We start from the raw sequence: 22,434 nt of genomic DNA, 5'->3' as shown, positions 1-22,434 counted from the left end.
CAGAGCAAGCAAATCACTCTGCTGAGTGATTTTATAATGTGGAATGTTTTTGGAGTGCTATTGCAAACTTCTCGTCATCCTCAAGTACAAACTATTGTACATTTGCTACAGAAATGACCCTATTAGGGACAGCTGTACAAGTGACAAATCTGCACGTAGATTGCCAAGTAAAGCAGTACAAATTAAATGCAGTAGCTGTGCTTTCTAAACCTTTCAATTTCATGAAATACACTTCTCTAATGATGCTCATGTTGTTATTCCAATAATAGATTACATCCAATCACTTGAGGATTTTAAAGCTAGTCTGGAAAAGCATCATGAAATGCAATTTATTGTGCATTTGCAGTCTATTGTACTAAGTGAGCTGGTAGGCTTTCCTTCCTTCTACAGTCTTTTGCTTCACTTTTGCCATTTAGCCATCAATCTGGGAAAAGAGATGCCCGACTATTCTGTGCTCTTCCCACAGGTGTGTAGGTGATGACTGCTATGATACTAACTACCACTCTCCAGTTCAGGGCCACACAGGTTTGTGGGGTGGTGGGAAAGGGGGCTTATGCGTACATAGTTAACTGAAGGTTGAAGAGCTTGGACAATTAAGGGATATTGACTGTGCTTCTGATTAGTGTTCCTCAGACAGACATGGACTAGTTCTGCTCCTTCCACAAGGGTAACAACAGCCATGTGGCTCCAGTCCAGAGCAGGTGTGGAGAAAGCTTGTGACTGCCAACAATATGCACTTCTGCCTTAACCAGCTGAGGTCGTGCTTGCCAGTTATTGCACCCTGACTGACTACATTACTCCTCTGAGGAAAATGGGGCTAAATTCTTCCAGCATTAACTAAAGCACTTTGAATATTTGTTTCCCATTATTATTGGAGCCTTACTTATCAGCTCTTTATAATCTTCACAAACATGGTTTAATAAAAATAGGGAAGAGATCAAAGTAATTCAAGTCTTGTGGCTTTGCATTGGTATACTTTATAAAGGACAAATGCCCCAAAGCTGTGGATCCCCAATTACAGAGCTTTCCCTATGCACGTAGAAGAAGCAGTTCTCATTCTCACTGCTGTCCTGTGCCACTGCCTATGGCTCACAGAGCAGAAACAACTGTGGCTTTGGGCCCCTTCTAAAGGCTGGCTTCCAAGCGTGTCTTTGGCTTGTGCTGACCAAGATGGGGATGTAAACATCTCTGTTCCTTCTCCCTGGCCATGGCTCTGCTTGAACAGCTCTGGCTGAACAGGTGTCCAAGTGGGAAAGGGAAAGGGATGCTTTCTCTCAGTGGTTGCTTCACATTTCCCATCACTGAAGCCTGACAGAGAGTTCATTATTTGTAATTGTGGTAATTCTGTGTTGCCAAGTCGTGCTGTAAAATGCCTATGCAGATCTATTTATGTGTGTACTGTGTTTCTGAACTGTTGGAGGCTTTCTCAAGACGGAATGTGCAAATTTGGTCTGGTCTTATGCAATTAGTGCATCCTGAGTGCTGATATGGATATGATGCTTGATGTGCTGCCATGGCAGCCTTGTGTGTTTCACAAAGCAGGAGGGGAGAAAATGGCTGTGTCCGTGGTACACCCTGCGGAGCAGGGATGGGGGCATTTGCTTCATACCAATGCATGCAGGATGGGCAACAAACAGGAGTACTTAGAAGCCATTGTGCAACAGGAAATCTATGGCATAGTTGCCAGCACTGAAGCTCAGTGGGATCACTCTCATGACTGGAGTGCTGCAGTGGAGAGCTCTAGGCTTTTTAGAAGGGATAGGCAGGGAATGAGGTTTGGTGGGGTGGCTCTCTCTGTTAGGGAGTGTTTTGATGTGGAAAAATTTCTTCTTGGAAAGAGTGGTACTGCGTGGACTGAAAGCAACTGTCAGCCTGCTGTGGCTGGTGGAAGTGGTATGGCATGCTGCAGCTTTCGTTGCATCAGCACAGGCCACTGCCCTTTGTGCTTGGCTGAAGGAGTTTTAAAATTATTTTTATGGCAAATGGACATGGGGGGGTAACTATCCCTGAGCAGATCTCACTTGTGGAGCTACGGAAGCTGTGGAAAGGGGAGTGAGGATGTGAAAATTCAACCCTAAAGATTCCCTGAAGAGCCTGAAGCAGTTTTATCCTTACACTGGAGTTAGAGCAAGCCTAATTTTCTCTCATTGTTTATTATACTAGCATTTGCTTTGAAATGCTGCTTTATTGGTTCATTAAATAGCATGTCTCTGTATTTATTTTCCATAAAAAGTGTTTCCAAAAAGGTCCTAAAATTCCCTTTTATATCACCTGATTTAAAACAAACAGCAGAACCATAATGTGCTCTAACTATCCTCTAACCTAAAGCATAGCAGTAGGGTAGCTTATTATTATATTTCATTAACTTGATAGTTTGGAGGACCAAATGGAAATGTTTACAAATGAAATACAGTAAAGCAGAACTCAGTTACAAGCAATGTATTTTTCCTAGTCCTTTCAATACATTTATCCTTCTGCTCTAATGTAACAGGATCAGCCTTTCTATTGCAGAATGTTTTCATGGTATCATAAATGGTGAATGCAGTGTTCTATATGCATAGCATAATTGATGTTAGACTTGACTTGGTTTCACGCTGCCTTTTTCACTGAAGTCAATAAGGTTACACGGTTAAGTGAGAGCAAAATGTATTCCCTTCCATTTAGACAAAAATGGCAAATTACAGTTCTGATTGCTTTTGGGAACACAATGAAAGTCACAATAAAATTAAATTATAATTTATACATTGGCCTGAGACAGGAAACTTCAGAGTGCTTGGGAATGTTACAGAAAAATGCAGCTATCAGTGTTGAAATTTTGGGCCTGTTTCTTCATTGCATCTTCATCATCTCATTACAGCTTGTTACAGAACTTGAGACCTGATCCCCTGTGTGATCTCACACAAGAGGAAAGCAGGTTTTTTTTTAGTCAAGGGACCTAAGTAAAAGTGTGCCAGACTATTTTTCCCAAAGATAATTTAAAAAATGTAGCTGAGTAAAATTATTTTCATAAGATTTTATCTTTTTCAAACTGCAACTAAGAGCATCTCATAATAATGTACCAGGATGATGACATTATCACCATAACCATTGTTATCTTAACTCTGAATGATTTTTACAAGTCAGTATGTCACACACAAGTCACCCAAATAAGAGACCACTTTCTTACCGCCAATAGAGCTGTATGTCCTTGCTCAGAGTTGGTTCCGAAATTATGCCTGACGTTTTAATTTAATTAGGTAAGTGCTGTACTATGCACCAGGACAATGGGATATCATCCGTATGATAAAGCATCCAGTTTGCTACAGAAATGTAGCAAACAACAGTCTCTAAGAAGTGGTGCTTGGCAATAGTACAGATCTGTGCGGCCTCCAAAGGACAGGCGATGCTCTGGGCATGTCTTGAATATAGCATGTGGGGGGGGAGGTGGTGCTGAGATGAGGAATTTGTACAGACATCAGAATCTCTGAGAAACTTAGGATAAAAGAGATTGTGAGAGGAAGATGGAATGGTGTTGTGTGTGGAAAGGCATAAAAGTTGATTCTCAATAGAGATTATCTCCATATGTTCAAGTTTATATAGTAAAAAAAATAATTTAGTTTTTAGTACCAGTGTAATATTTCTGCAGAAATAGATATTATGCATAGGAAAAGTCTGGAAAGATAATCGGCATTGTCTCACCCTTGCATGACCAGCTACTGTTAATATCACACTCATGGACCTGGTAGTGAGTAGGTAGGTGTATGGCATTGCCCAAGGTTTGCATTCACAAAGAAAGGAACATGATAACTTTTGGCTCTGATCGCTTTCCACTGAGCACAGAAGCTGTATGGGCCTTTCTGAGTGTATGCTAATATATGTACATTTTAATACTGGTAACTTATTTTCTTTCAGAGACTCATAGAACAATCAAATGCCCCCAGCTACTTCTCTGCTTCTCACCTTGCAGAGAGTAAATGTAGCCTGTTTAAATGGATTAAAGAAAAAATGGAGATTGGCCACAAGAAAAATAAGTTCTATAGTTGATTGGGTCAAGAAGAGCTCAGGGACACCTCTTGGATGAAAACAGAATGACATTTTCATAGCAGAGACAGGAAATTTGATCTAAAATTGCTAAAACAACTCAGGAGCCTACGAGATACAAGTAAAAAGTAAGGTTAGAGGCAAGTGAACCTGAAGCTGTGAAGAGCCTTGTGTGTTCAAGGCTATGTTTCTTCACAGCAAGATAGATGGGTTGGATCACTACAGTTACATTAACCTGTAAAGCCTGCTTGATACAACATCTGTTTTCCCCTTACTGACTTTCTCAGGTGACCCCTCTGCCCATCTGGCAGACTAATACATCAGATCAAGCTCCTGGACTGACCTGTTGCCCATCACTAATTGAAATACATATGAATTTGCAAGAATATGTACAGTAACAACAGTAAAACCAGACTCATATTTCAAAACCTTAGTAAGGCAAGAGATTGTGGCTTAGAGTTACAATTTTCAGAGAATACTCTTACAGTCTCTCAGCTGCATCTGCAAAGGTAACCGAATAATATACATTCCTTACACAGTAAGAGCAACTCAGAGTGCTACTGATGCTATGAGGAAAAATCTAAAACTGGTTGCCATGTCTGTAATAACAAGTATGCCCTTTACATCTCTGTTCCCCATAATAACAGTTATATCTTTTGGTACAAGTGCTCAGATTCAAACCCCCAGTAGGATTCTCCTGACAAGCAGAAATTGATGCAGCTGCCTCTTGCAGTTGCTGGGAAACAAGTTATAATGATCATGGGACACTGGCAGGTGAGAAGAGGAGCTGTGTGAATACAGAGTTCTATTCCCCATTTACTAACTCTTAGGAGGACGACAGCCAGATGGAAAAAATCAGAGCAAATGGCTTTAAAAAGGTCACAAGATAGAGCAGAAAGTCAGTGCCCACCATACACTAGTGTAGCTCCAGCAAAACCTCAGGGATGCCAGTTCCCAAGGTGCCAATCTAACAGACAGCTGCTTTGCACAGCAGTAAGTTAGTAGTGCAGGGGAGGGGAGAACCAACCATACCAATCCCAGCTTGCAAGCTGTGCAGGTATAACAAAGAGTAAAGGATTAGCCCATGCCTGTTAATTACTCACACATGTGAGAAAGCAACGTGACTCACTGAACCTATGGCAAATAATTTGTGTAACATATGTTTGTGTGAAATTTTATGCCCACGTGTAGAGAACTGTATATAAACACACATATAAACATATATGATTAGTGTTGAATGTTACACTTCATTTTGAATTTTGAAACTGATTTTTTTTGCTGCTCTGACGAAAAGTTTAGTGAGGAAGCAGAAAATGCTCCCTTATGTGAGATTATACAACCAGTCTTGACCTCATTTTTCAGACTTCAGTCAAAATGAAACCAAAGCAATTGACAGCTATTGCTTTGCACAATAATTCCTTATTATGAATTTCATCTAATTGGCTATGACTATCCATGTATTTTCAGGTTGTTTGTGTTCTTCTATTATCTTTCCATTTAAGTAGTATAACAAGTAGTGGCTTTATACATTGCTTTCATCATATTAAATTTGTAGTTTGTTTTCATGAAGGTGTTAATTCTCTTTCTGTCTGGGTTCTCAGTGGGCCTGCAGAAAGGAATGGCTCAGGTTTTGATTTATTTCAAAATGAGCTTGCTGAGGGCTGGATTCAATAATACAATCCATTTGTCTTAAGCACTGCAAAGCTCATGCCCAAGCCCCGAAAATCAATTTTTGAGAGACAGAGAGAAGTTGCATAGCTGTGCAGAGGTTTGAGCTGTTCAGAACTGCTTAAAAATAAATAAATAAATATATTTTTTTTCAACCATTCTCTAAATGTTTATAGATTTTGTTTGCTTGTCTTAATGGGATGCTATCAAGTATTTAAGACTTTAACATGAATCCTGTAGGCAGGAAAAAAGTGGAAAATGTTTATAAACCCAAATAAGAATGTATTTCAGAATTTAAAGTAAAATCTGATCAAAGCGGATTGATTAGAATTTAAGATGTCTCTGACAAAGATGGAAATTAAACCAGAACTTGCATGTGACGTTACCTAGAAATAGTTTAATGCTGTGCTTCTGTGCTGACTGAATGCAAAATATGAGTAGCGTTGCTGTCAAAAAGCAAGTCTGGAACTAAATTTAGGGCTGATGTGAGAGGCTGATAGCACAGCAGGCATGCAAAGATGAATAGAACACCACAGATATTTTTGTCTGGCGGTGCTGCCCCGACCTCAGCCAGCAACAGCTCCTCCCAGCAGAGCGGCCCCTGCTGGCTGGGAGTGTGGTGGGAGCTGTGCGCCTACCTGCTAGTTGGATGGCCAAGCAGAGTGCAGCAATTGCCCCTCTGGTGGTCTGCGTGCACCCACTGGCCAGCGAGGAGGAGTGTGGGCTCTGAGGGGTGTTGGCGGTGGCAGCCATTTTGGAGCTACAGTGAGGTGTTGAGCTGAGGTAGCTTGGTCGCTAGCAGGGCCATTCGCATCTTGCAAGATTTACTCAAATTATAGAAGTTTATAAAAGTATTTGTGCGTGAAACTGTTCCAGATTTGTGATGAAGTTAAGAATGAAAATGAGAGCTGGGGGCCTTCTAGTTATTCAGCCCTTCCTTCAGCCACAGAAACTGGTGTCCTGTGGGACAGGCTGATCCTAGACTTGGGTAAAGCCTGACTGTGATAATCATAAAAAGTAAACACAAAGCCTTGTGGATTATATTATGCAAAGTACAATGAAGGAACTATAGTACATTTCTAATTTGCAGTACAACAGGGAATATCTCAAAGGTTCCTGTTTCCTTTTGCTTCTGTGGAGCAAAGTCTGGATGTTCAATATGTGTACTGTTAATCTGCTCAGTAAGTCCTTAGAATGTTAACATTTGAGTGGGTTTGTTTGAACAGAATAGAGACGCATTCTGCTCACTGGAAGGTTTCACAATAATTGGTGATAATAAAGCTGAAAAATAATTTAAATAGACTTTCATTAAACGTGAGAGAATCCGTGTTTCAAGAAATATTTGCATGTGAAGCTTCTGTGTCTGAAAGGTGAAAAAAGAGCTTAAAAGTGAAGAATTATACACCAGTGAGACTGTAGAAGGCCAATAGGAATTTAATTCTATAAATCCTGTAGGAGTTACAGGCAAGATTTCAGGTGATAAAGAGTTTTTGTTGCCCATTGGAGTTGAGTCCCTGAATTCGCAATGGAAGTCTGAAGATTTGCATTTTCAAATTGCATTTCTATAAAAAAAAATCTCTGAATGGAAGTCTATCATCTTGATTCATGTAAATGGAAATTAGATTATGCTGTTGACTTCCCCACAACCTGCCCAGCTGCCTAGTGTAATGCTCAATGTCTGTACAGTGACACTGCTTGAGACCAGGTGAGGTAATGAGACCCCAAGGCCCAATTTTAAGGCAATGAATGCTTAAACTATTCAGAAGAAATAGTGCAACATTTTTGAACCACAAATTTATATGAATTTATTTTCACCACCTAGCACAGCAAATTTGTCATATGGAAAGAGTGCGTACGGACATGTACAGAGTGGCACGGCTCATTTCAGGTTTGCCTGACGTGCAGAAAGCCTGTTGTTGCCCCGCATGTGTAATGATTATACATTAATACATATGCTCGTTGCGTGCACTTGCCAAATGCCTCCAAAAATCAATGGCAACCCTTACATTGTTGAAAAATTTTAATATTGCTGTGTACTGTTATTTGAAATGGATCTCTGTGTTTGTTTCTTCTGTGACCCTGCAGGCTGTTAGGCATGAAACTAATTAATGTTTTTAGATCAAAACTAAACAAATGTTTGTACAGGCTAAGACTGTAATCCACTGCAAGGATTTTACATCTAAAGTGAGACAAGCTTTCATCCCATGTCCCTTCAATAAGGGAGATGGATACCATGTTAAAGGTGAAATTTAGCAAATTACTGGTCTTTTTGTTCCTTGTTCTCTTCATAATTTCTTAGTGATAATTGGTAATACACGCGTATTTTTAGTAGCAGTGACTGTACTTGTAAAGTTTTAAGAGGCAAGAATTGTAGCACCGGAATGACATATAAATAATGAAAATTGACGTAGTTTTCTTAAAAAGCAGCTAAATGGGGAATTCATCAATATACATCATCCTAGTTATGCCTACAACTTGTGAAAGGAATAATTTATCATTAATGTAGTCTCTTTCTGTTTGTTTAATATCAATAATTAGTTTTTGATTTCTCAACAGTGTTTGTGTTTATTTGGCAAAATTTCTTTTGTGCTTTTATCTCAAAGAACCACAAATTTTCAAATACTAGGCTATGCTACTTAGCTGAGCCTGATCGTACAAGCAAAATCATAGTACTTTATTGTCTCTAGAACACATTTGTGTATATGAATTTACCATCTTATTTTTGTGAATGCTCATACATTGTTTTGAAATTTACCTTATATTTGTGCCAACAAAACTCGGATATGTGAATATTCTAAGGATATGCTAAAGAGCCTGAAGAAAGTCAAGTAGGTGACTTAAAATCTGAAACAAAACTGGTACTTCTTTATGCAATTAATAAGAAAATGGTGGACCGAGATTTTAGTTAATCATTTTCTCATTAGTATTAATATTGAAAAAATACTGGAGATATAATACAGAAAACCTTTGAAAAAGGGTGAATTACTGTTAGCTTTCAGGCTTATACAGAGAGTACCGAATACATATTTAGGATAGATTACACAAGTTGTGTACAAGTGTGATTCTGCTGCTACCTTGTGTAAGTAATTTTCCTACTTTTTAGAAGAGGCTGTTTTGTGTTGTTTTTTCCTGTAATTTAATGTGTGATTTATCAGCTGCATCTCTGACACGACCTTGATAAACTTGAACAACTTTGTACTATGGTACCAATAATAGAATATTTAACAGTTGCAGAAATAGATCTAAGTTGTTTGTTGTTGTTTGATTGTTTTAAAATTAGGAACTCCTACCTAGATTATAGATTACAGGGAAAATAAGGTGATTATAACCCAGACCTGGCAACATCTGTTACTACAGATACTATGTTTTATTTTTTTGCAGGGGGTCCACTTTACAGTGGATCTTGACAGCAATGAGCCTTGAAAAAAATGAACCTGCTGGGATGCTTTTGTTCTGGAACTGTACTGAAATCATCACAGTGAACTGATTTATATGTAGACTTACAGGTGGCTTTACTTTTGGGATTTTACCCTATGGCAAAATTGCTTTTTTAACCAACATTCTTCTGTTGGTTTCAGAAAATTTCTGACGCCTCTTGCACAAATATTTCATTAAATAGACATGTGAAATCCATGGAGATGTGGAGATATTCCAGTTGGCTAATATTTTATTTTTTATCATTCACTCAGGTGTTATATGTATCAACAATTCTACACATGGAGTCACGAGACACAATGATCATTGACTTCCTACCTTTCCTGTGAACCTAAATCTAAAGGACACAATGAAAAATGTAACTCACAGCCAAGATGCCTTTGGCTTCCTCAGCCACCACTTCATATCAGAAAATCTTGAGAATCAGGTTGGTTTGACTGACTATTATGTTATCAGAGAAATATATCACAATTAGGAAGCCCAGAAATAAATGCAACTGTTTCCTGGTCAGTGAAGCATGAGATTAAAGGCTGATGCCCAAATGTGAGAATCTAATTAACAAGATGATTTATGTCTGTGGTACAAAAGTACAATGCTGCTATTTATGTTACATATTCTAGCACAGCGTGGTTCTCATACATGTAAATGATAAAATAGTTTATTATGAGTAATTAAATACTTGTCTGGAATAACAATGCACAGTGCTATAAAGAAATGGCAAGTGAGAAATGCAGTGCAGAAGTGCTGCTTATTCTTCAGTTTCTGTTGTTTTCCACACTGAGCAATATACACCAAGAACTCTAGTGATGTAATGTAGTATGGGTACTACAGTTTCATAATTTGGAATAGGTTTGGGGATAAGTTGATTCAGTAGTTATATGGCAATTATATCAGTAATTATAAGGGCCGAGAGAAAATCTAATGTACATAATGAACATAAGGTAGGAAGAGTCTTGTCTTATGCAGATGTTCGCAGCTGTAATGTGCATGGGACACTACTGCAATCTATCTCCTAGAATTAAAACAAATAAAGAGCAAATAGTTCTTTTTTTTTTGTGATATATTCCCTGAGGAATTAACCTATGAAACTTAAAGACAGCTTCATAGGAACAATGTTATTCCATAAGAGGCATTTTGGTGAGGGATAAGACTTGAATGCTGTAGAGTCATTTTGAGAGAGGTTTTTTTCATAGGTCATTTGTTTGAGTGATTGGGATTTTACACAAGGAGTGTGGTGAAATGCATGGATTTATTTAATGTGACTTAATGTGTAGGGTTTTCAGATTGTTTTCACTTTATGCCCCTTTCTGATTTCCTTTTGGTGACTCCCCAGTATGTGTTTATAACTCCTTAGGATCATCTCTAAGCTATGCAGGTCAGTATACGAACATGTATGTCTATGGTCTCTGTGTACTAATATACGATAATCACAAGAATGGAAGAATAGGACTTTGCTGTTAGGTGTGGGGAACAGGGAAAGTGATCACAGAGATTGTGAAAATGTATTGATTCAGGACAATGTGGAAAAAAAAGTACGTCTAGAGCAGCAAGTAAATATATCCCACGTTAGCAGACTGTTATCTAAGCCTGGCTTTGTGATTTCTTTTTTCATTGTTTCCTTCATCTTACAGTCATATAATTAAGTGTTCCTAGCTATCAGCTTACAAGGAGGGGATTTGAATGAAGCTGTTTAGAAATTTGGATGAGGAAATAGCATAATTGTATGGTTTCATTGTTCTTTGTTCTCACCAGTACTTGTTTCATCCTCACAATGTATCTGTCTGGTCTGGTCACTTTTCCTCTTTACAAGATGCTGTTCTCTTGTCGTGACATCTGCTTGCAGTCTTTGTTATGGATTTCACTGCAATGCTATTCTTCCAGATGCTGCCAAAGGCTGTTATTTCGGGGGAAAAGTCTATTTTAAAAAAAAAATAAAATCCAATTCAGAAGGTGTATACATGAAAGTGAGCATTAGTAATCATAAGCATTCTTGAGTTCTGCTTTGCTCTCTGATTTTATGGCATGAGATAAAATGTCCTTTTAGAGCATATGGTTACTGTGACCTCTCCTGACACTATTTGATATTTTCCAATATTATGATAGAATTTTTGGAGTATTTTGAAGTATTTGTAGCATCACTACTAGTTGTTACAGTATTGCTTTATTGCTTTTTCTACAGTGTTGGCAGAGACCAAAGTCCATTTCATTCCCTTCTGTTACTTTTCTACTTAAAAAAAAAAAAAAAAGAAAAGAAAAAAAAAAAGTGAAAAATTGAATTTTGTGGTAAGATTTATACCACATCAAGTCTTCCTGTTATAATTTAGAAATGTGTATTTCTATTCATGGGAAGAGACTAAGAAAATGGCTCCAAACAAGGAGTCAGATGGGAAACAACAATTTGCACACTGAGCAGTCTCGACCCTACATATAGTCTCTTTTCAGTTGCTGGAACTACTGTGTCACTATGACTTATAAAGAAAAGCATTATAAACAGAATGACCTGTTTCTTTTTTAATCCTATCTTTCTTTTGCTTCTTTATCCCTGGTACTTCATGCTTTCAAAAACCTCCTGCTTACACTTCAGCTTTTAAAATTCCTTCTAGAAAATTTATTCTATTAATTAATCAACCAAAAGCAGATTATTCTACGTCAGTCTACATAATCTACATAACTATACAGAAAATTTTGTAAAATCCTATTTAAGATGAAGACAAATAAAAAGATATTGGTGAGGGAGCATAAAACCATGGAGGACACTGAGGACAGACTTTCTTGTTTTAACCAGCCAAAATGTAAGAGTCTTTGTGCTATATAGATAGACAGATAGTCTTTGCAATATACATTTCCCCAGAGATTCACTTAGTTATTGCAAAATGTCTCATGAAGTAATACCTATTTTGGATTCTGTTTTAAAATTTCCAAAGATCTTTGCTATTTTTTAAGCTGTAGAACAAATCAGTGCATTGTAAAATTTATATTCTTTTTTTTTTTTTTTTTTTTTTTTTAAACTGAATAAATCACTCTGACAGGTGAGGAAATAGATATCTCCCTGCTGTGGATATAAAAAATGCATCCATCTTTGTACCGAACCTCTAGATTTCATGCATGTTCTCATACTAGACTTTTACAACTGAAAGTCAGAATAAAGATTTCAGCAAAGCTTTATTTTAAATGCATTGGTTTTTGAAATCTAGAGTGATTGTTAAGGTAACAAAATGTTTTTTATTCAGCTTTAAAACTGGGCATTAATGGTGAAAAGGAAACATGGCTTCATTTGTCAAGGTATTTCAAATTGAGTATTATTTATGCTAGACAGGAAGAATAAGAGCTGAAGAGGTAGTTTAGAAATATTTATGACTTTACTAAATTGCTTACAGAGTCTAATCTGATTTTAAACTCTTGGTGTGTTGTTTTTTTGTTTGTTTGTTGTTTTTTTTTTTAAGAACCATTTTACAGAACAATGATGATTTGCAATATGAATTGTGAAATTCCAACTTGATCCAGCTCCACTGTAACTTTAGTGCCAAACTCCAAACTCTGTGTAAAGAGTGCATCCTTCTACAAGGCCACGTGATCTTTGAAAAGTCATTAACATCTCAAAGTAATTTCTGTAAATATCAGCATGCATGTTTTGATCTGCTATTTCCTGGAACTTCACAATAATTTCTTTTTTATTTACTGAGCTGTTTTACCACTTTTCTTTCCTCCAGGAAAAGTGCTCACTGCTTGACATCTAAAGGATGTGATATGGGACAGTTATAAATGAACCTTTGGCTTAAGAAGAGGCATCAGGTAGACTGAGAAGGTCAGTGCCACTGAACTGTCTGCTACATAAAAACAGAGCTGAATTAATATAGATTTGAGAGCCAAGCTTGTAAAAGCATTGTTACGAAAACTTAAATGCAATCTAATATGATGGGGAAGTACAATACACGGGGAGTCTGGAGGGATTGATACCCAGTAAGTGTTGCAGACGCTAAACGTCCATTGCTTGTGTAACTTAGATTTTACTAAAATCCACAGTCATTTTGCCACTCATATCCACTCTCTCTGTAAACTGTAATTTTTGTGAGCCTGTGGGAGAACAGTTTCAGAATTTCAAACATCCATAGCAAACCAAAGTGTTATCGGATTTGTTGTCAGATGAATATGCAATGCTGCATAAAGCATGCATTTTAGATCCCAGATTATTTAGGTTTACATGGACTAATATGAAACTAAGCTCTTTCACATCTCCCAGAAGCAACTGGTATTTTAAAGTGACACGTTGGTATTCCTGTATGCTTTTTCCCTAAGAACACGTGCTAACAATGCCTTTCCTACTGTTGCAGATATTCATAATACATTGTTTAGATGACTTAGTAACCAATGACTACTGGAAAATATGATGAATCAGAAAACAAATGTGTAAAAGGAATCAAAATGTTCAGCTATAGTGAAAACAGCATAGGTTAGAATATTAGAAGTGCTGTATATAAGAAAATATGTTTGAATATTGCATGCCCTTTTTGCTAAAATGTTGCACTGTAGTCATCAATTTCAAAGAATAAAAGCTTTAGTTGTAGTTCTAGCACTGAGTAACAGGTTGATTCTATAAAAGGCCAGAGGAAACTACAAGTAAAGAACATCACTATCCATCACTGGACAGTGTGGCACCCCAAATTGCCATCACTTTCGGGCACAACTGAAATTACACTGAATTAATGTTTCACAGTGGTGGATGGGAGTTTGTCTCAAGCTGGTAAAGTGGGAAACAGTACACAAAAGGAAGACTGCAAATCTTCCAGAAGGAGTTCATCTGATCCTCACTGTCCTCCATACACACAAAAAAGAAAAAAGCTAAAAAAAAAAAACAGTTTTGGAAGTAAATGCTAATGCTTTCCATTCTCAGATGAGAGAGTGCTAAAGACTACAGAATTCTTCCTGGCCATTCCAAACCCACATTTTCACCCATGTGGGTGAAAATGCTTTAACTGTCCAGATGGAGGTTACAGCTCCCTGACCCACAGGATGCAGAATACTGGATTTAGGGTCTCTCCAACATATTTTACTTTGGGAAAGCACCCTTCTGACAGAGATCAGTTCCCAGGCTGGTGGACTGGATTGAATGCTGGGGCTGGGGCAGGGTACTGAATGAGGAGGGCAAATCCAGCAGAATGTTTACTGAGCTCAATGTGAAATTCTGCCTTACGTGGTAAAATGAAATCTTGGCAACAAGAGATGCCAGTGTCTGAAAAAATGAGGCTCACTTAAATTATTGGAAAAAAAAAAAGGTAGTTGGTACTTCAATAAATACTCTCCTCCTGTGAAACATTTCCCAGAAGTTAAAATAGTATTTTTAAGATCCATTAATTGTGTTGGAGGATTTTTTTGCTGATTTGATCTATGGCCTCCACATTTAGCTGTTCTCCATCTACGAAACTTAGGCTGTCTGTCTTTTAATACTCAATGATTCAGGGATGCTTATGTCATACATTAATCCCAGATGATCTTCTGGGAAGTTAGATGGTAGGATGTATCTTGAATGTGTACATTTTGTCAATAGGTAGGGAATTTCATGGTTTTTTTTAGTATTTCTCTATTAAATTGTAGATTTAATCCATGCTGTGTTAAGAACACTGATTTTATGTTGATGGATGCTAAATGAAAGGCCTTAGGAGAGCTAAAGAAGTGTATAAATTCAGGTTTATTACCAGTTTTCTCTTGATCTTTTTCCCTCTCATAATTTGGGGATGAGTCTCTCACTTTGACAAGTTCCCAGAACAGCAAGTAGCCATAGTAGGCTGTTGGACATATGCTATTAAAACCGATTGTCCATGGCAGTGCTCAGACAATTTAGATGTTCTTTTAAACTTATTTTTGTTCCTTTTCTGTCTTGAAAGCCAGTTTTAACAAGCAATACTGAGAGGTTTTGATTTACTGTTATGAGAATGGTTTTAAATGGGCTGGCACTTTCACAGGAAGATGAAAAACACATTCATGTTATGTTTTCTCAACCCTGGCTGGGATTTCAGGAACATAAGCAGGTTATCCTTTAGCTGTTCAAAGGCTCCTCTGACGTTCTCCAATGACATTTAGATATAGCTTAATGTGTTGTTGGTGATTTTTAGGCTAAGCTACTAAACAACAGTCTGTGTATGTGGGAAGTCTCTTAATAAGACTGAATAATTCTCTGGCTGCACTAAAACTGGGATCTTTCAGAGGACAACTTTTTCTGGCTCGGTGATCTCAACAGATGTTCTTTACCTCTTCTTTTCTACAGCTCGAAGTAAAAGATGCATTTCTCTGGGGTTAAACCTTAATAATGTTCTCACATGACTCTGTAGTTGTGGTTACAGTAATATCTGCTTATCAAATTCTACTTTGTCCATAGTTCATGCAATTTTGACTGACATAAGCTGTCTTGTCTTTCCATTCTTCTACATACACATGATTGTCACAGCAGAATTTCCCAGTTCTCTTTTAACAATATAGGTAGGGTTGTGAGGTTTGAGGTCTTATAGGATGAGGAATTCTCTTTGGGAAGTAAAAGTATTTTTTCACATCATTTCCAGGGTTGTCTTATCTTTAGCAAGATTAAATGATTATTAGCTTTTGAGTTTTGTGATTAAAAATAGGGTCATAATTATGTAAAAATAAAACAACAATTAACATGGTGAACTAATCCAGTATCTATCAGAGCTATTTATTGGAAGTTTTTCTGAGGTAATCTGTGAAATCTGTCAGCTCACACACATAATGGTGATGTCCAGAAAACTCCAAGTTATTCAATTTCAGAATGAATATTTTTATAAACATCCAGGGCATCTCTTCTGTGAGCATGCATAATTCTGCATGGTGCACTCCTCAGACCAGTGAGAGAAATCCTTACAGATGGAAGAGTACTATTCTACAAGAGTCATTTTATTCCCTGCATGTTGTTAAAACTGCCACTTCTCTGTGAAAATTGAAGTTTATATTTACAGTTTTGCAAGGACCAGAGAAAAGCATTGAGAGGAGAGAATGTGTGGTTTTTGCTATTTTTTAATTCCAAGTAAATAAACAGTTGAGTTTCCAATGATAGCAATAATAATGCTGCTAGTATGGTAAGAATTGTGTCATAAAGATTCAAATGCTTTTATTACCTTTTTGAATATGGCTTTAATTAAATGAAAAGCAAGAAGAGGAATAGTAAAAGTAAATGAACGCCTCACAGCAGACTTTAAAATGCTACAAAACTGCAGAAAGAACATGGCCAAAACTGGATCCCTTTGAAGTCAGTGTGAATGGCAGTTTTTGTAGATGACTTCTTGAAGGATGTTAGAACAGACTGTTACTTCACATTTTAATTAGTCCTGTTGCATTGAGGTGAACAGTTTTGACTAGTTATCATGTAACTTCATTACATTTTTACCCTGTTTGCTAAGTCAACTCAAATAGTCTTTTTCAAATGCTTTTTTCATTCTCTGACAGTGAAGCAAATGGCTATGTGGTGTGTTAGAGCAGATATTAGAGTACTGATATTTCTAACCTGTGCATGTTAAGACAATCCTTATGATATATGAGTAGAAAATGCTGTAAAACACCCCATCATTTGTGCAGTGTACTCTTCCTTTCAGTAACTGTCTGATTCTTGGGAGGTTTGCCATGCCTCCTCTCCAACACATAGACCAAATATTCTATTACAAACTAAATAGGTATTAACTATATTAAGAGTGTTAGAACATTACTAAAACTGCATTAAAATGTTCTTAGTTCATAATTGCCTGGCTGGAGAAAGTCCTTAAATTCATTCTCATTTTTTATTATATCAGAGAAAAGAAGTTTTTGGAAAACAAACAAACAAACAAAGACAAAAAACATGTCATACAGTTTTAGCTTCTATAAACAAAGTGTTTTTTGTTTTTGTTTTTTGCATAGAGAGAATGAAATAAGTTTGAATTCATCCACATGATCATAGTAGAATTGTACTCAAGGTGGAAATGGAAATGTAGATGGCATAAATATTGTCATTCCTGAGATTTTTTCCAGGCTTTGCTAGCCTTGGATGCTAAATCGTAAGTTCTTTTGTATTGTATAAAGCTGGAGATGCTGCAAACTTTTTGCTCAGGAGTGCAATGCTTTAGGCTTTTCTTCATGAAAACTCATCAGATTCCTTGGGCTCTGGGTACACAGATTGTTTAGCTTAGTCCTAGGCCTTTGTTCAGAATAGTGTTGGAAGAGAGGGTAAATTTGTATGCCACAAAAGACCTTTATTGTGTTTTATTTTGTCTTCTACCTATTATAAGTGTATGCTGTAGCTTGCTATTTCTGAAACTAAGATCGGTGTAATCAGTGTTCTTCAGTAGAGTTTCCAAATGGAGAAAGCAGGAAAATGTGTGTTTGAAGATATGACACAGGATTCAGGGTGCAGTGATTAGTCCACAGCCTCTGGAATCCCTGCTTAAATACGATTAAGTGCAAGATCCCAAAATAATCTGTTCCATTTCTGGATGATATGTAAAATGCAATACTAGCCATATCCTGCAGCACCCCGTGTCACTTAGGTGTGTACAAGTCCAAAGCATTTTGTAGAGAAATCTCTGATGAAGAAAATGCACCTTTCATGTGGAGGTTTAAAGTCTGGAAGCTTATCAACACTTGTCAAGAAGAATATTAATTAAATAAAAAAGTAGAGCCATTAAAACTGGTGGCAAAATTCATTTTATTCACTGTACTTAGCATGATATGTAACTAAAAGGTTAACATTTCAGTTACTGGCTGCTGCTTTTTGAAGTACTATGTGAAAAAAGAATTATGCTTATCTGACTAAAAATTATAGGTTAAGATAATGGTTATTCAGTGTCTGAAAATTTAGTATTAATTGCCGTGTCAGGTAATAATGAGGTAACTAAAGGTTAAAAACAAGATTTGGAAGGATTTATAGGTTTATAAACAAAGTTAAGTTTAGAACATCATGCCAAAGCAAATGATGAGGTTATGAATGTCTATTAGCAGAAGAAAAACATGGTGAAAGAAAGATTACTGGTATGAAAAATCCCATTTTAAAGTTTACAAACCTTTAAACTGTTATCATGTGATTAGGGAAAGTGGTAATTTTTATGAACATACATCCTCGTGCCATTGCTACGCAAATTAAATTCCTGCGTAGAATCCCCTACTGCTTGCTATGCAGAACTTGCTGAAAGAGTAACCATGCTTTCACATATAGAGCAAGCCCAGAGGAGGGCCATGAAGATTATCAGAGGGCTGGAGCACCTCCCCTATAAGGACAGGCTGAGAGCTGGGGTTTGAACAAGAGGTCCCTTCCAACCCAAACCATTCTGTGATTTGGTGATCTCTGATGGCAACCCCTTGAGTTTCCCAGAACAAGATAAGAGGAGGGTGAGAGAATGGTCATTTGGTCCAGAACGTTATCTGTGTTAGAATGTTTGTGTAGCTGGTCTTTTAAATCTGTGAAAGTGCTGGAAAAAAACAAAAAGATGAACACAGGCTTTGTGTTCTTTATAGATAATGCATACATTTATTTCCTAGATGAATTCTGAAGGAGGATCAAATGCTATTTTTGGTTGATTAATGGGATTAATGTTAGAGAGTCAGTAATACTAGGTGACAAGTTCTATTTTTTTCCCTTTACAGTAAAACAATTACAAAATGTAATTTCCTCTTACTCTCTTCCCTCCCCTTGACCACCTCACTCTGATATTGTGCAGGGTGTCTTGCCTAGTCATCTTGTCTGTTTTGCCTCTATGTGGTACTGATTTACCTGGAACGTAGGGCAGATAATTTTTAGTAGCATATTTTAGTCTTCAAAGCTTGAAATTGTTTTTTGTTCCCGAAGGAACAATAAATTCACAGAAAACAAAATATTTGCTGCCTCTTTCTCAACTTCACCTCACGCCAGTATTTTAGTAATTTGTCAAATGATTCTTCTCTGCAAAGTTATGTCATTACTGCACATGGCTGGATGATTTTGAGACATATTCCAGAGATCTTACATGGGCTTAATGGAAATTTCAGTATTAGAGATGCCTGTTACTTATTTTTTATTTATTTTGCAAACAATAACACATTTCAGATCTTTCCCTGTGCTTAACTTTTGACAGCTAGTAAGACATACACTTACATCTTTAATGCATTTCTATCTGAACACTGGCTTTCAAACTACCTGAATGTTTATTATTCACTAATATAGCAGTTATTATTAATGGAATAAGTGCAAGTACAGAACAAGTTTATTTTTGTGCATATTATCCTGATTTCCTAGAACAGTCTTTTAAGCAGCGAAGTACAGTTAGGAAATAGGTAAACGTTTTTGCATGTTATTTTATTTCACATAGATTTGTACTTTCAAATGGAAGACAGTAGGAGTTTGATCTTGTTAGGTATGTGCAATTTTAACCATTGTATTTCTGTGTTGAGCTGTGTAATGTAGTTTATTTTTTTATTCAGCTTTTGGCAGGATATGAAACATTAGTTTAGAGGATTTTTATTGTATATATGAATCTAAATCAATCTTCTTTTATCAGTGTATTGGATTAGCTGATGTCTCTGAGGATGGGATTTGAAGAGTCATCTGCTCTTGTGAATGCCTTTTTATTTTGTTAGTCACAGATAAAATAAATGACTAATATTCCAGGCTACATTTTCAATTACCTTGTAAACAAAAAATTAATAAGATGAGGGGGTCTGTTGGAGTGAAGTAGAAGCAGAAGTGTGAATGAAATATTAATAAAATTAGGGAGATGATGCAGTTCAGACCAGTTGTATTCAAGGTACTTCTTCTCTACACTAAGTTGACAGATTTAGAGACAAATGTTTTGTGATATTGTAAGGCTGACATTTGTATTCTTTCCATAGTAGCTCTGAGTTAATGCAGTCAGCTTTCTAGTAATACGTGAATTAAAAAAAAAAAAAAAAAAAGTGTGTGAGCACTGCAATAGCAACAGCTGTAGCATGAAGTACTGGTTTGGACACAGATCCAACACAGCACCATGCATAGAAAACAGACTTAGCCCAAACCAATAGGAAAGGACAGAGTGAACAGGTCAATGCATGTCAATGATTAATGCAAGAAATAGACAGTAGATGGCTTCAATATCCTCGCTAGAAAAGCTCCTGTTTGTGTGATTCTTAGTCCAACATTAGCATTTGTGTATTCCTAGAAATTTTTAGAAATCTTCCTTACAGTCCTGAATTAATTAGGTTTTTTAATCTCTCTGTTTCTTTATTAAGTCGTCCTGTTGCATCTAAAAATATTTTTCAGAGAGAAGTTTGTTAATATCACTGATTGAAAAGTGTGTTTTGTTCAACACACCTCACTGTAGATTTTCAGTCACATTTTTGTTTTACATCGTGAAAGAGGTTGTATGGGTTTTGTTTGTGGTTTTTGTATTTTTTCTCCCTTAAAATGGCTGAGTTGTAGTCAGTTGTCTGACTGCTATGAGGATGAGATAGATGCTAACCTGCGCACATCTTCTGAACATTTGTTTTCTGTCCCTGCAAGGATCTTGGATCAGAAGCACAGTACAATGTTTTCTTAGCATTTGTGTAGAGACATTTCTGATGAGTGAGGAGAAACATTTGGCCTATGTTTTTTTTTTTTTTACTCTTTCCCCTTCAGTATGCAGCAGAAAGAGTACAAGGAGGAGGATGAGCTTCTCTATAAATGCTTTGGCACAATAAAGCTAGCAACAGGTTGGCCACTATAATGCTGTGTTTTGGGGTACCTTCAGTGAAACATCATGGATTTACGAAACCTTAACTGGGAACTGGACCTACATACAGTTCCCTTTCACCCATTTCATATGGCGTTCTGTTGGAGCATAAAACAGAACTGCATTCAGTGCTTCTTTTGTATGTAAATCAGTGTCCTCTAAACTTGTATAAATAAAACAAGCAAATAATATTTCTTTACATGAGGTGTGATGTTTCAGTAAAGGGAAATTTCACCTCTCTGATTCTCAATGTAGGTGTCATCATTATGCAAAGTCAAATGTCAGTGCAGTTTCTTGTTGCTGCCTATCAAACTGAAGAAACAATTCATGCCATGCCTGGGATCCTCTGCAGAGGCCAAAGTCCAGCATATACACGTATCATTAACCATTGCCATCATTAATACTCTACTGCCACAACTGTCAGTGAGTTTATTCTTGCCATCACCCAGTTCTGAGGTTGCAGGAATCACACTGAACCAAATTTAAAAGGGAATTGTTGTACATCTCAAGTTGCATCTTCAAAATGTGAAATCTTCCACTACATTGATTATAATATTTTATTCAGCAGCAGAGAGAACCAGGCATAGCTGAGCAACTTATGTCATGTTCATGGCATCGGGACTGTTGCTCATAACTTTATTTGAGAAGGATGAAAATATCCTACTGATAGTGCTTAACTTGATGCTTATATTGAGAGAGGTGGAAAGAAGCATATCTCTACACGGATTGATAATCCCTATTTCATCCAGTTTATTTCCATCTCTTTGAAAATGCTAAAAGAACGGTTTATCTGCATTTTTATTGTTTTCTTTAAATTCCTGTTGATAGGTGCTATTTCCTGCTTTAAGTGTTCTCTTCTTCCCCTGTTCCAGGCTCCACCACTCATTGTTCCCACAACCTGCTCTACATAATCCCCATTCCTTTTTCACCTCCAAGATCTTACTCAATTTGAATTTGTACAGGGAATTTTGCTTGGAGGGAAGCACACCAAAGTTGTTTTGTGCATTTCTTGCCACCTTCTTCCTCCAAATTCTGTAGGTTTTTACACTCAGTCCTCTGGAAGGATGTGGGACACCACAGGCAATCATAATTTTATTTTAATGAAGTTATTTTTCAGTGAATTAAAATTCAGAACTGTAAGTTTTCAGCTAATTAAATATGAAAAATGACCCAAAAGTGCAACAGGTCCTGTTTTCCATTATTAAGTTCAATTTCTTTCCCACTCTATTTTCTGCTTTCAGTATTAAGCAGATTTTCCTCATTAGCAATAAAATCTAAAAAACAAGAGTGAAAGAAAATGTGATAAATTAACCATAGAAAGCTAAAATCTTGCAGCTTGGTTCTTTATAAACCAAACATTATTGAATTTTCGAGTAATGGTCTTATAGTCTCAAGTAGCTGGAAATTAAACAATTGGTGCTTTAAGTGTTTAAGCACATTGCTTGTGATCTAATTGCTTTTGCTATAAATGATTATACCTATTCCTTATTTAGCATGCCCAATGCATCCACTTAGACGTGCACGATTCACTTGGTTCTTACTTCAGGATAGATGAAAACATTGCACTGAAGTAGGAAGTTAGGACTACGAATGTGTAATTTATTTGAACTTGTAT

At 36.8% G+C, this 22,434-nt stretch overlaps 1 protein-coding gene and 1 long non-coding RNA gene across 4 annotated transcripts in view; one reads left to right on the top strand and one right to left on the bottom strand.

Moving 5' to 3' along the window:
- B3GALT1 (beta-1,3-galactosyltransferase 1) overlaps window positions 1–22,434 on the bottom strand; it is a 171,132-nt gene that overhangs the window by 27,747 nt on the left and 120,951 nt on the right. For 2 of the 3 annotated variants that reach the window (XM_085552415.1, XM_085552414.1), the window contains one exon: window positions 10,873–11,038. The exons of the other annotated variant lie outside the window; for it this stretch is intronic. The gene's annotated coding sequence lies outside the window, so the exon portion shown is untranslated. The remainder of the gene's footprint in view (window positions 1–10,872; window positions 11,039–22,434) is intronic. 3 annotated transcript variants of the gene reach the window in all.
- Window positions 2,068–20,726, top strand: LOC146760091 (uncharacterized). The gene is made up of 2 exons (XR_014947934.1): window positions 2,068–9,550; window positions 12,834–20,726. It is a non-coding gene; the product is annotated as an uncharacterized LOC146760091 (long non-coding RNA).

Source organism: Coturnix japonica, chromosome 7 (genome assembly GCF_054131305.1).
Source record: "Coturnix japonica strain WE chromosome 7, WE-NBRP24, whole genome shotgun sequence".
In the NCBI taxonomy this organism is placed as follows: Eukaryota; Metazoa; Chordata; class Aves; order Galliformes; family Phasianidae; genus Coturnix; species Coturnix japonica.
The sequence above is the reverse complement of the archived record's forward strand: the minus strand, read 5'-3'. Positions and strand labels throughout refer to the sequence as shown.